The 12,488-nt window shown below is 41.6% G+C and overlaps 1 protein-coding gene across 14 annotated transcripts in view; it reads right to left on the bottom strand.

Moving 5' to 3' along the window:
• TPRG1 (tumor protein p63 regulated 1) overlaps nt 1-12,488 on the bottom strand; it is a 222,305-nt gene that overhangs the window by 144,467 nt on the left and 65,350 nt on the right. Inside the window, exon 1 of one of the 14 annotated variants that reach the window (XM_054482653.2) lies at nt 6,358-6,532. The exons of the other annotated variants lie outside the window; for them this stretch is intronic. The gene's annotated coding sequence lies outside the window, so the exon portion shown is untranslated. Of the gene's footprint in view, nt 1-6,357; nt 6,533-12,488 lie in introns of those variants that run through there. 14 annotated transcript variants of the gene reach the window in all.

Here is a 12,488-nt window from a genome sequence, read left to right as displayed (position 1 = left end):
TGTCGCCCAGGCTGGAGTGCAGTGGCGCGATCTCAGCTCACTGCAACTTCTGCCTCCCGGTTTCAAGCAATTCTAGTGTCTCAGCCTTGTGAGTAGCTGGGACTACAGATGCCCACCACCATGCCTAGCTAATTTTTGTATTTTAGTAGAGACGGGGTTTTGTCATGTTGGCCAGTCTGGTCTGGAACTCCTGGCCTCAAGTGATCTGCCTGCCTTGGCCTCCCAAAGTGCTGGAATTACAAGGCATGAGCGAGTGTGCCCGGCCCATGAAAGCATATTTCTCTTTCCTCCACCTCAATAAAAAACCCGTCCTTTTCCTCACAGCTGGTGCCCATTTTCTCCATTTTCTTTTATAAATAAGCTCCTTGAAAGGAACATCTATATTCACAATCTCCAATTCCTTTCTTCCCATTGTCTTGAACCTGTGCCAGCACACTGCTGCATGCTCAGTTCTCAGGCATCATCCAACTCCACCTCTCAGCAGCATCTGTACCATCTGATCACTTTCTCCTCCTGGGAAGACTCCTTTGCCTGACTCCCAGGACACACCACATTCACCTAGTGTCCACCCAGCATGCTGGCTGCTCCTCCTCCGTCTCCTTTCTGGGTTCGTATAGAACCTGAAAGAAGTGGAGGAAAGAGGAAGTAATAAGAATATTCTGTTCTAACGTGTTTTTAGTAAAGGGGTGCATTGTCTATAGAAAATGTAAATGAAAAGAATTATTCTCATTATTACCATGTGATAGAGACTGTAAGCGATTTCAGTGATACAATACCCCTCTCTGCTGGTGTGGGACCACTCTCACCACCCCCTTTCCCATTTGGTACACCACTGACTGGGTTCACTACACCTCTCTAAACTCAAATGTTCAGCATCCCAGAAGTCAGTCCATAAACCTCTTCTCTTTTCTATCGATACTAACTCCTTTGATTACCTGATTTGATTTCATTGCTGTGAATACCATATATATATATGTATGTACATATATAAGTATATGCATATATAAACAGACATATATATGTCTATACATATATATGTATAGACATATATATGCATAACATATATATGCATACATATATATGTATAGACATATATATGCATATACATACATACATATAGGATTCCCATTGTTTATCTTCGGCTCTGATATCCTCACTGAATACCAGATTTATACATTTACTCCCCACTTAACATTTCAAATTTAACCTGTCCATAAGTAAGCTCCTAATACTCCTTCAAAACTTATTCATCTCACCATCTTCTCCATCTCAAATAAAGGCCACTCTTTTCTACCTGTTGCTCAGGCAAAACTGTGGTGTTATATTTGACTTATCTGTCTCATTATCCCTCATTCTATGTATCAGCCACTAGAATCAAAACATTCTCATTCCTGCACAACCAGCTACATCCTCATCCAAGCTTCCACATCATTCATCTGGATTATAGCAGTAACTCCCTAAGAATCTCTCTTCTTCTGCCACCTCTCTCCCCACTTCACCCTCATCTGTTCTCAACACACAGACAGAAGGGTACCTTTGAAACATAAGTCAGACCATGTCATTCATCTGCTCAAATCTGCAAATAGCTCCTATTTCAATCAGAGTGAAAGTCAAAGTCCTTATTGTGTTTTACAGGGTCCTGCATTATCACTTTTCCCTGTTCTCACTCCACAATCATCTAACTTCTAACTTCATCTCCCAAAATCCAAAGATCTTTCCACTCATTTCATTCCATGCCTTATTTTTCAAAGATTCCAGGCTGGCAAGATCTTGCTTCAAGGCCTTTGCACTTCCTGTTCCAGCTGCCTGGAATACTCTTTCACCAATTAGTGCCTCGCTGACTCCTTCATATCCTTAAGTCCTTTACCCAAATAATGCCTCATTCCACCCTAAGCACCCTGTCCAAAATCTAGCTCTCCATAACTTTCTATCCTCTTTCTCTGTTCTATTGTTCTCCATATCTCATATATTATATATTTTACTGAATGGTTTTGTTTATTTTCTGTATCACTATAAATATAAGCTCCTTGAATAAAGAGATTATTATTTTTGTTCACTGCTGCTATTACCAGAACTACTTATGGGGTTGTAGAAAAGACACAATTTTCTTTCCAAAACTTAAAACAGATATTCAAAAGCTTTCAATGAATGACACTTGAATAGATGTTTGAATTGAACCATTGTTCAATAAATAGTTTAAAATGAATGAATCTTGTTCAAATACCTCATTTTACTGTGTCACATCACCTACATACCTCTCTTGAGGCACAGAACTCTGAGATATAAGTACAACTCTAAGCCAGTCCCACACACAATCATACACATGAAAATGAGAAAAGTTTGGTTATTTATAAAATACCTTGGGGGAGTTGTGTAAATATTAAATATTGCTCTGGTGACAGTGCAGCCCTTTGCAAAACAAAAACTTTCCCTTCACCCACCAGGAATGCTGTGAAACACAGTGGAGCATGCATATATTTACGATTTTTTCAGTAATGTTTATTATGAAGGAATCCAGGGTCAGGACATCAAGAACCTTCTATGCCTGTTCCTTATAGGGTGACTGCTTCCCAGACCAAAGGACAAAGGTTACGTACTAAAAAATCTCCCCGCATCACACAAGTTAAGAACTCAACTTGTGCATCATCATTTTTCTAACATTCAAATAACCCAGAAGAATAGACTTTCTTGAGAGAGAGAAATATTTTCCATATTTTTAAATGAGTCTTATAGGTTGCTTAACGTATTTTAAAAATATTTTTGTCCATCTTTCTAATTCCACTGTATAGCACCACCTTGCCTTACTCACTTCAGATGATACTGTCTACTGTATTCACGTAAGTGCTCAACTTAATCCTGTTCTTTTTTTTCTGTTACTTCTGAAAATCCTAATGTAGAGCTAAGTTGTGCCTACACAGACATTCTCTCACTGACGACTTACAAACTTGGATAACAATGAGCTAATAATCATGAATTAATGTCTGGTCAATAGCCGTAATGCCCATCAAAGACACCATGTTGTGCCTGATCTGAAACCCTGAGCCTGCCAGCACCCAGAATCTGGTGAAGACCCAGACTTCTGGCCTCATTCCACTTCAGTTCCACTGGCCCTATATTGAGCCATAGTAAATGCTTCCTACCCTTCAAATATACTTCAGATAGTATTGACTTGGGAGTTTACTTAAACTCTTCTCTAGTTGAAAACTCTTCTCACATCTGTCAATCCAAAGCCCAGTTTGAGTGCCACTTCATCCTTACAATTATCTCTGATGGCAACCTACCTAGTTGCCATAAATCTCTTCTTCGTGAGACCTCAACATTTGCTTTCTTCTTCATCTTGAAATATTTATCATATTCTGTCTTGCATTGTAGTTATTTGTATACACATTTTCAATACTAGATGGTAAGCCCCTTTGAGAAAGGGTCTCTACTCTTTCCCCCTAAATCCCTAAGCTTAGGGTTGTATACACCATAGGTGATCAAAAGGTGATTATTATATTAGTGGGTGAATAAGAGAAAACATGCCATTAAGCTAGTCTCCAGGATTTCAGCAATTTGGATTCTTTGGAAACAGGGCATTGTATTGCTATCTATGTGCTATCATACATCATAATTTCTTTTCTTGTTTTTATGCCATTGATCCATTGAGTAAAGAGGATTACCTTGTAAGTATCAACTGTCCTTCCTATTCTCTTATAGGCACCTAAATATTATGCTGCAGCAGCGTCATCTTGCTTAACACTTTAGCATTCAAGTCACTGAGTTTTGATAGCTAGCTGAAGAAAATATCCTGGGTAGGTATCACAGCCAACGGTATGTTCTGCTGAAGTCATCATATATCCTATACCGCTTACATAGTGAGAGGTTAGGGACAAATAATTAACTTCACCTCTTCCCTGGTGCCATTAATCTGTAGCCTGGTCTGTCATTATGTAGAACTAGGTTTCCCTTGAAAGAGAATGATTGAAAGGAATCCTAATACCTAAGAGATTGGAAGAGATCAGAAGTGGAAAATCCAAACACTTGGTAGCCTAAATCAGGTAAAATGGGAGCTGTGGAGGATGGGGGAAAACATGTTCTATCTACAGGAAGAAGATGCTGCCGGGCCCCAGCACAGGTGTTATCCATGAGGGGATGTGGGTCCATTATTATCAGATCTCCTGATCTTCCTGAAAACAAGATATCTGGATTTTTTACAGGAAATTTCCTAGATATCAAATACTTTGGAACTAGTTTTATCTTGTTTAACATGGCAGCACAAACAAAGCACATCTGCATGCTGGATTCACCTGTGGCTGCTGCTCTGCAACCTCTGGAGTAAATGAATTCTCGGACTTGATGCTGCCATAAGATTAAACAATGTTGAGTAAAATATCAACTATCACTTCAAGTTTTAAAAGTATTGAACTGAGTGACACGTATTTAGAAAGATCCCAGAAAATATAAAAATCCAGACAGGCTGAAGAAAATGAAGATGCCACCACTTCTTGCCCATCTCCCCATCTTATACCTAAGGAGAAGCTCCAATATTTGGCTGAAACAAATATTCCAGAAGAACCAAGTCCATAAAGACAGAGTCTTTTCTGACAAATTTCCCCAATCTAAAGGGCATGACACCATCTCTAGTAGATGCTAAGCAAAGATCAAAGTGCCCTAAAACTTTTAATTGGAAGAAATCTTAAAGAACATCTAGTTACAGTCTCCAAAATGACATGGCTAATGCTTCTGCTTGGGACTCCTAGCACCATTCACTACGTATTGTGGGCAATGAAAGAGTAAGAGACCCATATGTGGACTTGCAGCTCCAATGATACTGGCGGTGTGACTTGTGCATATCACTTCATCTTTCTGGGCCTCAGTTTCTCTGTTTTGAATAAGGTAACTGATTAAATGATTTCTTCAGCATCCTTACAGCCAGAAAGACACTAAGAATATACAGAAGTTCCAGCCTGACCAACATGGTGAAACCCCGTCTCTACTAAAAATACAAAAATTAGCTAGGCGTGGTGGCACATGCCTGTAATCCCAGCTACTCAGGAGGCTGACACAGGAGAATCGCTTGAACCTAGGAGGCGGAGGCTGCAGTGAGCCGAGATCGTGTCACTACCCTCCAGCCTGGGCAACAGAGCAAGGCTCTGTCTCAAAAATAAAAAGAAAGAAAGAAAGAAAAAGAATATATAGAAGTCTGCCAAAGATTATATGGCATTACAACCCACTGCATTTGTGGTGGTCCCAAGGGATGACTATTAGCACTGTCATAATAAACTCAGACACACACACACATACATACACGCGCACACACACAGAGGAAACATTTCCTTCCACAACTAAGAATGATATAACCTTTTGAGCATGAAAAGAAAAATGATAGCTAAAATTAGCATCTTAAAAAGTAAACTACATAATAACTGAAGATGAGATTTCCTTAAAACTGTAGAACAATGAGATACTATGATAGCTGTCACAAGAGAGGAAATTGCATGAGTCTATTTGAAAGGATTTGGGGGTGTTTTTCCCCCACTGAGATTTGCTTTTCTACATACCACAGTGTGACTGAAAAGCTAAAATATTTCCCCAGGGCCTGTATGATCTGTGCCTCACTACACTGCCTCTGACATTTGGAGAGTGTCATCTAGCCCTGAATTAAAACCTGCTTATACAGACATCTGGAGGATGTCTCAGGTGCCAAGTAGTCATCACTGTCTCATTTGCCTATCACCTTTCAGTTTACAACTCCCCTTTACATACATGCCCTCGTTTGTTCTCTAAAAACAGCCCAGTTTGATGGGACCTGTGTATCATTATAAAATTTCCCTCAGATGAATTCAAAAATAACCCTCTAAAACTGCCTGCAAAGAAATAATCACCTTTTGTCTGCCATTTAATGGTTCAGAAAGGCTTTTCACTTCTTTTGGCTTTTGGGGATAAGGTATGACCTGCTGGGTTCTACAATAGAGGAAGAGGGAAGAAGGAATCCAATCTAATCTTGGCCTTAGCGTGCTGATCCAATTGGAACAAATCACTTCAATTGACCAAGCTTCAGTTCACTAAGCCACCAAATGGAGAAAATTATACCCATCCTACTGCACTATAGGGCAGTTAAGATCAAAATCCATATATAGATAAGTATGTCAAGTGGCTTTATAGGCTAAAAAATGCTAGCCTACAAACCTCATCAACCCTGGACAGTAAGGAAGAATAGGGGAATTTCACATGGTAATGCAAAACTACAAACCTAAACCAAACTGCAAGTCAGTGGGGGAGGTGACCAGAAACTCAGCTTGGGGGACAGAAGCAATTGGTTCATAGAGAAATAACCCATCTCTACAGAACCAGTGACAAGCCACTTGATCTTACCTGACTAGGCTGGTCCTCAAGACTCTTCTTTCTCTTCCTGCACAAAGGGGGCTAGACCACAGATAGTGGCCAGGAGAGGTGTGATTGGCTCAGATAAAGCCAGGCAAGACAGTGCCCTGTGCTGTGACCCCACTCAGTCTGAATCTCACTTCACCAAGTAGGCTGAGAGTTACATTCTCACCCTCAAATAGTCAAATGAAAGGACTGAGGATGTTTACAGGGTGGAACTCAACCTGTCAGAGGCAGAGAATTGGGTTTGTGGGTGGGGCCTTTCTTGTTCTGCAATGACACACCTTTACCTCCTGTCCTCTCCCTCAAGAAGTCCTGCGTTTTTCTGCCAACTCCCTCTAATACACATCCGGCTGAGGGAGCAGGAGCAGCCTATCATCCATTCCTCCATGGCTTCTGTATGCCTCCAAGTAGTTATAATAAAGCTTAAGCCTGACGCCTACACTCCTATCATTAATATTCTTTATGATGGCTTGATTTATTGGATATTTGTGATTTTAAGCATCACTACCACTCTTGTCAAAAATGTAGAAGACATGTAGAACAGTGTATCTCTGAAAACAAACACATGTACACACAGAATCTCTGGTCGGTATTCCTATTAGGAAATGTACCACATGATATTGCCTCTATGTAAGTGTGTATCCCCCTCCCTAGATGGGGAGCCCCTTGAGGGCAATGCTACATCTTATTCTCTCATATACTCCTCAAAACACCCAGCAGATAGTAGGTAATAAATAAATACACATTGAATTAATGATGATCTATTAATATCTATTTAGTGAATCCTGATCTCTCATTTAATGGATTTGCAGCCTGTAGCAAGTCATAATTTATCTTTCTGAGGCTTTTTAATTTTGGTCATCTGTAAGTCGAGAGTATCATTTCTCCTTCAGAAATGCAGATAGAATTTGAAAGGAAGCATATGAGAATAAACCTAGGATAAGATTTGACATAGCAACGGTGCTAAAAAAATGAAATAGAATCTTAATGAACACATTCTGAAACCTAAGCAAGTGTGTTCTACATACAGAGTCGGTATAAAATAAAGTATGAACTGCACAAGTAGGTGGATTGCTGGAAGAAAGGACAGCACAGAAAACAAAATGCTGTATGTGTATGATTGAATTTCAATCTTCTATCCTAAATTCTCGACTTCATTCAGCAGACTCTGGCCAAATCCGATTGTATCTGTTTGACGGCTGGAGGAATGGGGGTGCGCTGACAAACTAGATTGCTTGAATTCCATTCTTTTACAAGAAAAATAACTAATATTCACTCTTCAAAAAATGTTGTTTAAAGTTCCAGGAATACTGAGGTCATGAAGAGATTCCATAGGAAATGAAATGCAAACTGGCAACTCGCCACTCAGGAGAGGTCACAATGAACAAACTCAGCCCCCAGGAGAGGTCACAATGAATAAACAGTCCCTTTACCTGCTTCCGCCATGTCGAGGACATCATGTATACTAACTCAACAGTAGTTAACTGAGCAACTACCTTGAGCTTTCTCAGTTATCCACATAGACAAAGATATGAAAATGAACCAAACACATTCTCTGGCATAAGGAGCTCAAGAAGATAAAATTTGTAAGTGAATTAGTATTGCACGGTATAGACGATGATGAGCACCACGGACAGGATCATAAGTACTATGGTAATCCAGAGGAGGAAACAACTCCAGGAAGGCTGCACAGCGGAGGAGGCGGCATTAGATCCGGGCTGTTTAAAGAAGAGCTAGGATTTCAACAAGCACAGATGGTAGAGTTGGGTATAAATGTTATTGGTGAGATGGACTCAGCCACAGTTACCTGATCGAACTGATTGATGCCCCCTCCCTAATACAGACCCCAGGCTGAAAAGCGAGTTTTACAGAACCGGTATCTGGGTCACATCACTTAGACGCCGCAAAACTACACGGCAATTAGAAATAATTGCGAGGCAAATACTGTTCCCGCTCAGCTCCAAATGTCTTTATGATGGCGCAGGTTGGGGGCACAAAAGGCAGGAGGAGTGGAGACATGCTGGATCCCAGCCTGGTCTCTTAAGAGAAGGACTAAGCAATGCACTGCTGTTTGAAGTATGCTATTTGAAAGGGCAAGAAACTCTGTGAAAAGACATCAGTTGTTCACACGGCATCCATCTAATTATCGTTAGGTTTCCAGTGGTCACTGAACACTCCTCCCAGCTCATGCTGAGCTCCGCCATACTGCAGCCTGCAGTAACTGGGGCAGGAAACATAATACATCCAGGAGGGGCACAAGCAGTAGGAGTAATGCCACACGGAAAACCTCAGCTCTGGTCCCTGCTCAGCTGCTCACTGGGATCAGAGGCAAGTAGCTTAGTTCTCCCCAAGCCTTGGTTGCCTCTTCTGTGCAATGGGAATTACAGTACACATCCCACCAACCTCCCTGGGCTGTTGAGGGAGAAAATGAGCTCCTGGAGGTGATAAGAGCTTTGTAAAATTCAAAGTATTGGTATGAATGTGAAGCAATACTATTACAGAACATATGGCTATATATAAGAATTAACTTCATGTCTATATTTCCAGGCATAGCAAAGGCTATGTACAGATCTCCCAGTAGATGACATGCTCAACAGCCAAGGAGCAGGGAAGTACAGAATAATTTTTACCAGATTGGTAAAATTTATTTCACCAATAAATTGGTAAAAAAAGATCATTTCTCTCTGTGTCCTGTCTCTTCTCTCTTTTCTATAATAGCCTTTACAGGCCGGGCCTGGTGGCTCATGCCTGTAATCCCAGCATTTTCGGAGGCTGAGGTGAGTGGATCATCTGAGGTCAGGAGTTCAAGACCAGCCTGGCCAACGTGGTGAAACTCTGTCTCTACTAAAAATACAAAAATTAGCTGGGCACAGTGGCGGGCCTATGTATTCCCAGCTACACGTGAGGCTGAGGCAGGAGAATCGCTTGAGCCCAGGAGGCGGAGGTTGCAGTGAGCCAAGATCGCTCCACTGCACTCCAGCCTGGGCAACAGAGTGAGACTCCATCTCAAATAATAATAGTAATAGCTTTTACAAATTATTGTTCTTCCTCTTCTCATTCAGCTCTAGTGTCTATGAGAAATAATGTATGTTGTTACTTATTTAGGTTAGGAAACACTGGTATGTTAGAACCCCTATTCTGCCATTTTTCAAATGGGGATGGAGTGACATACTGATGATCACACAAGGTAGCCTCGTCCCTGGACTCGGCAGGGCTGTTCTCTTACACACTGCCTGGGGCAGCAGATGGGCAGGAGGAAGCACAGGTGGCATGGATCCTGGTCAGGTATGAACCAGAATCACCTCATGTCCAGGTCTCCCTCATAGTGGATCATGCAGATAAAAATTGGTACATAAACATGCATCACTGGGAGTAAATAGGTACTGTCTACAAGAATCCCATATCCCAACTCCCCAGATACATCCCGTGTCCCAGGAGTCTTTTGGGAAAGAGGAGTTCAATGACAATGAACAGATACTGGCAGCAGTTTTTGAAGTGAACAGGTACTAAGCAATATGAATTTCCCCTTCTCTTGCGTTCCAATAGTACATAGCACACATCACTGGTACTGCCCTCTTATAGTTAGTTTTCTTCCCCGATATGCATCTATCTACCCTCTTTAAAGATAAGGACCATGTCTTAAACAAGACATTCTTTTTAGGATCTAGCAGAGTACAATGCCAATAGTAGGTACTCAAAAGATACCTACTTTGACGGATGGGTGAATGAGTAAACGAATGAATATATAAACGACTCTGTTTTCCTTCACAGCCCTACAAGGCCTTGCAGCTAGAGAGGTGACATTTCAGAGAAGGAGAAACAAAAAGCCCCTTCTGCTTTTGACAAGGGACTAAATTCAGCCCAAAGCATCTTTTTTTCTCTCTCTATTTACTCCGGACAATCTGTCCCTTATCAGATGAGCTCAAGGCTGGTTGGAAATACGCATATTTTATTTGAAAATATCTGCTTCCTCCAGTTTTGTTTTGCCACATAGACATTTGTCTGCTTTGCTGTATGTTGTGTATCAGATAGGACTCAGACAAACTGCTTTGGCTTCCTAAACTGTTTTGTTTTCTCCATTCATTTATCATTGATCTCGTTTCCTTCCCTGCATCTCACTCTTATTTCCAAGTTCCAATTTTATCCGCAATGAAAGAGAACAATTTCATTGTTGCACAGGTTCACTGAGGGCTGAAAAGGGCACTGGCATGGAAGTTAGAAAGCCTAAGATTTAGTTCCCATTCTGCCACTAACAAGCAATGTGACCTTCAGAGGATCGCCTCTTCTATCTTGCCCTCTATTTCTCCTTTACAAAATAAGGTCTGCTCTTGACAGCCACAGAATCTAAGTGCAATACTTCCAGACTCTCTGGATACCAATCTGCTAATGTTGCACCATTTTTCACATTCGTTACAGATGGGGAAGAATTCTTGTACGTTTTTGGCTTTGGTTTGAGACCCAGTGAGGGTCCTCCACTCCAGATCCTCACCTGACTTTCTGATCCACCCCAACCAAGAATGGCTTCATGGGCATGCAACCCGTGCAGTTATGCAGGCCTGCAGGTAGAAGGGCCTTGTGCTTGGTTTTGTTCCGCTGTTGTCATGTTGAAATTCTTAATAGTTCTTGAACAAGCAGGCTGGATTTTCACTTTGCACATGGCCTCGCAAACCAGTCCTGCCCCTACTCTTACACTCGCACTCCCCCAAAGCAACAGAGAGCTAAGAAAGAACCAGGAAAAGGAAAACAAGGGTGTACTTTGCCAGCCATTCATGGCAGGGAGAAGGGCTCCCATAAGGCAGAGCTTCACTTTGAAACGCCCTTCCTTACAAATATAAATCAAAGGAAAGACAAGGCGGGAGAATGTGATACTTGCCACGGTCTCCACCCCATCACCCTTCCCCATCTTCCTGGATGGGAGGTCTGACTCATGCCTGGGGTGTGGCTCACCATTCCTGCTAAGCACCTGGGCTCCTCCCTGTTCACAGGGCTCAGGAGGAAGTGCGGGTTACCCTGGAGTGGATGTGGAAACCATCCAGTCTCCACTCAACGTCACAGAGCTAGATGGAATCTCACAGCCGACTCAGGCAACCATCACAGCCCACCTTCATCAGAGAAAAAACACTGCTTCTATTGGAGAATGGGCTGATGCCAGTTCACACTGTGAGCAGCTCCCACCTCTTCTTGGCATTAATTTTGGATTATCTCTCCCTTTCTGCATCTTTGGGGTACACAGGGGAAGAAGTTACTCCTCTGTCACACAAATAAGAGTTCCACCCCCAGTTCAGTCACCAGCAGACTCGGATGCCCAATATATGGTCGAATTAAATTGAAAATGACTCTGATATTTTAAAACCTCAGTAAGATGAAACTATTACCATTGTATTATTTTTTTTCTCCCTACCTAAAGTTCTTCTCCTAACAGCTTGAGGCATTTTACATGTCTCATCAGGGAAGAAATTAAAGAAGGAAGAAGAACCTTGACAAAATTTAAACACATAAATGAAGAGCTAGTGATAAATTACAATGCAAATAAGATAGGCTTTTGAAACGCTGAGACACCAAGGAAAGTATCAGGGATACTAGTTAGGATAAAAGGTATTATGCATTTCTGTGTAGGCATGGAGAGTTACTTCCCTAGTTGACTAACTCCCTGGGTGTGCTCGGGCAAGTATACCCTTATGCAAGTTTCCCTCGGTATCCTTTGGCTTACTTGTCAGCAAATTAAAGCAGTTTGGACGTGTTCAAAGTGAGGTCTCTTCTAGGTTGTCATTCTATGCTACTAAATATCAAACTGTTATCACCTCCATGTCAGTGTCCCGGCTTAGGGATTGATTTTTGAAGTAAGATTACACTCTAGAACCTAAGTTGGCATGGCAACGTAATGAAAACAACAAAATAGTTCAATTCAAAAACTTGAGTTTGGACCATAGGAGTTGAACCAGAGAGGAAGCTCCTATGGCACTCACCCATCAACATAGTCCCTTGAATTCCCATTTGAAGACACTGAATGCTCTGTTCTCTTGGAATGTCTGAAGTTTAAAGGGAAATGGTGGCCCCTAAGGCCAAGGCCATATTATTGAGGGTCTGGAATGCTTAGCCAAGAAGTTTATGTTGAATTT

Source organism: Pongo pygmaeus, chromosome 2 (genome assembly GCF_028885625.2).
Source record: "Pongo pygmaeus isolate AG05252 chromosome 2, NHGRI_mPonPyg2-v2.0_pri, whole genome shotgun sequence".
NCBI lineage: Eukaryota > Metazoa > Chordata > Mammalia > Primates > Hominidae > Pongo > Pongo pygmaeus.
Note: the sequence above shows the minus strand (reverse complement) of the source record. Positions and strands in the feature narration are given on the sequence as shown.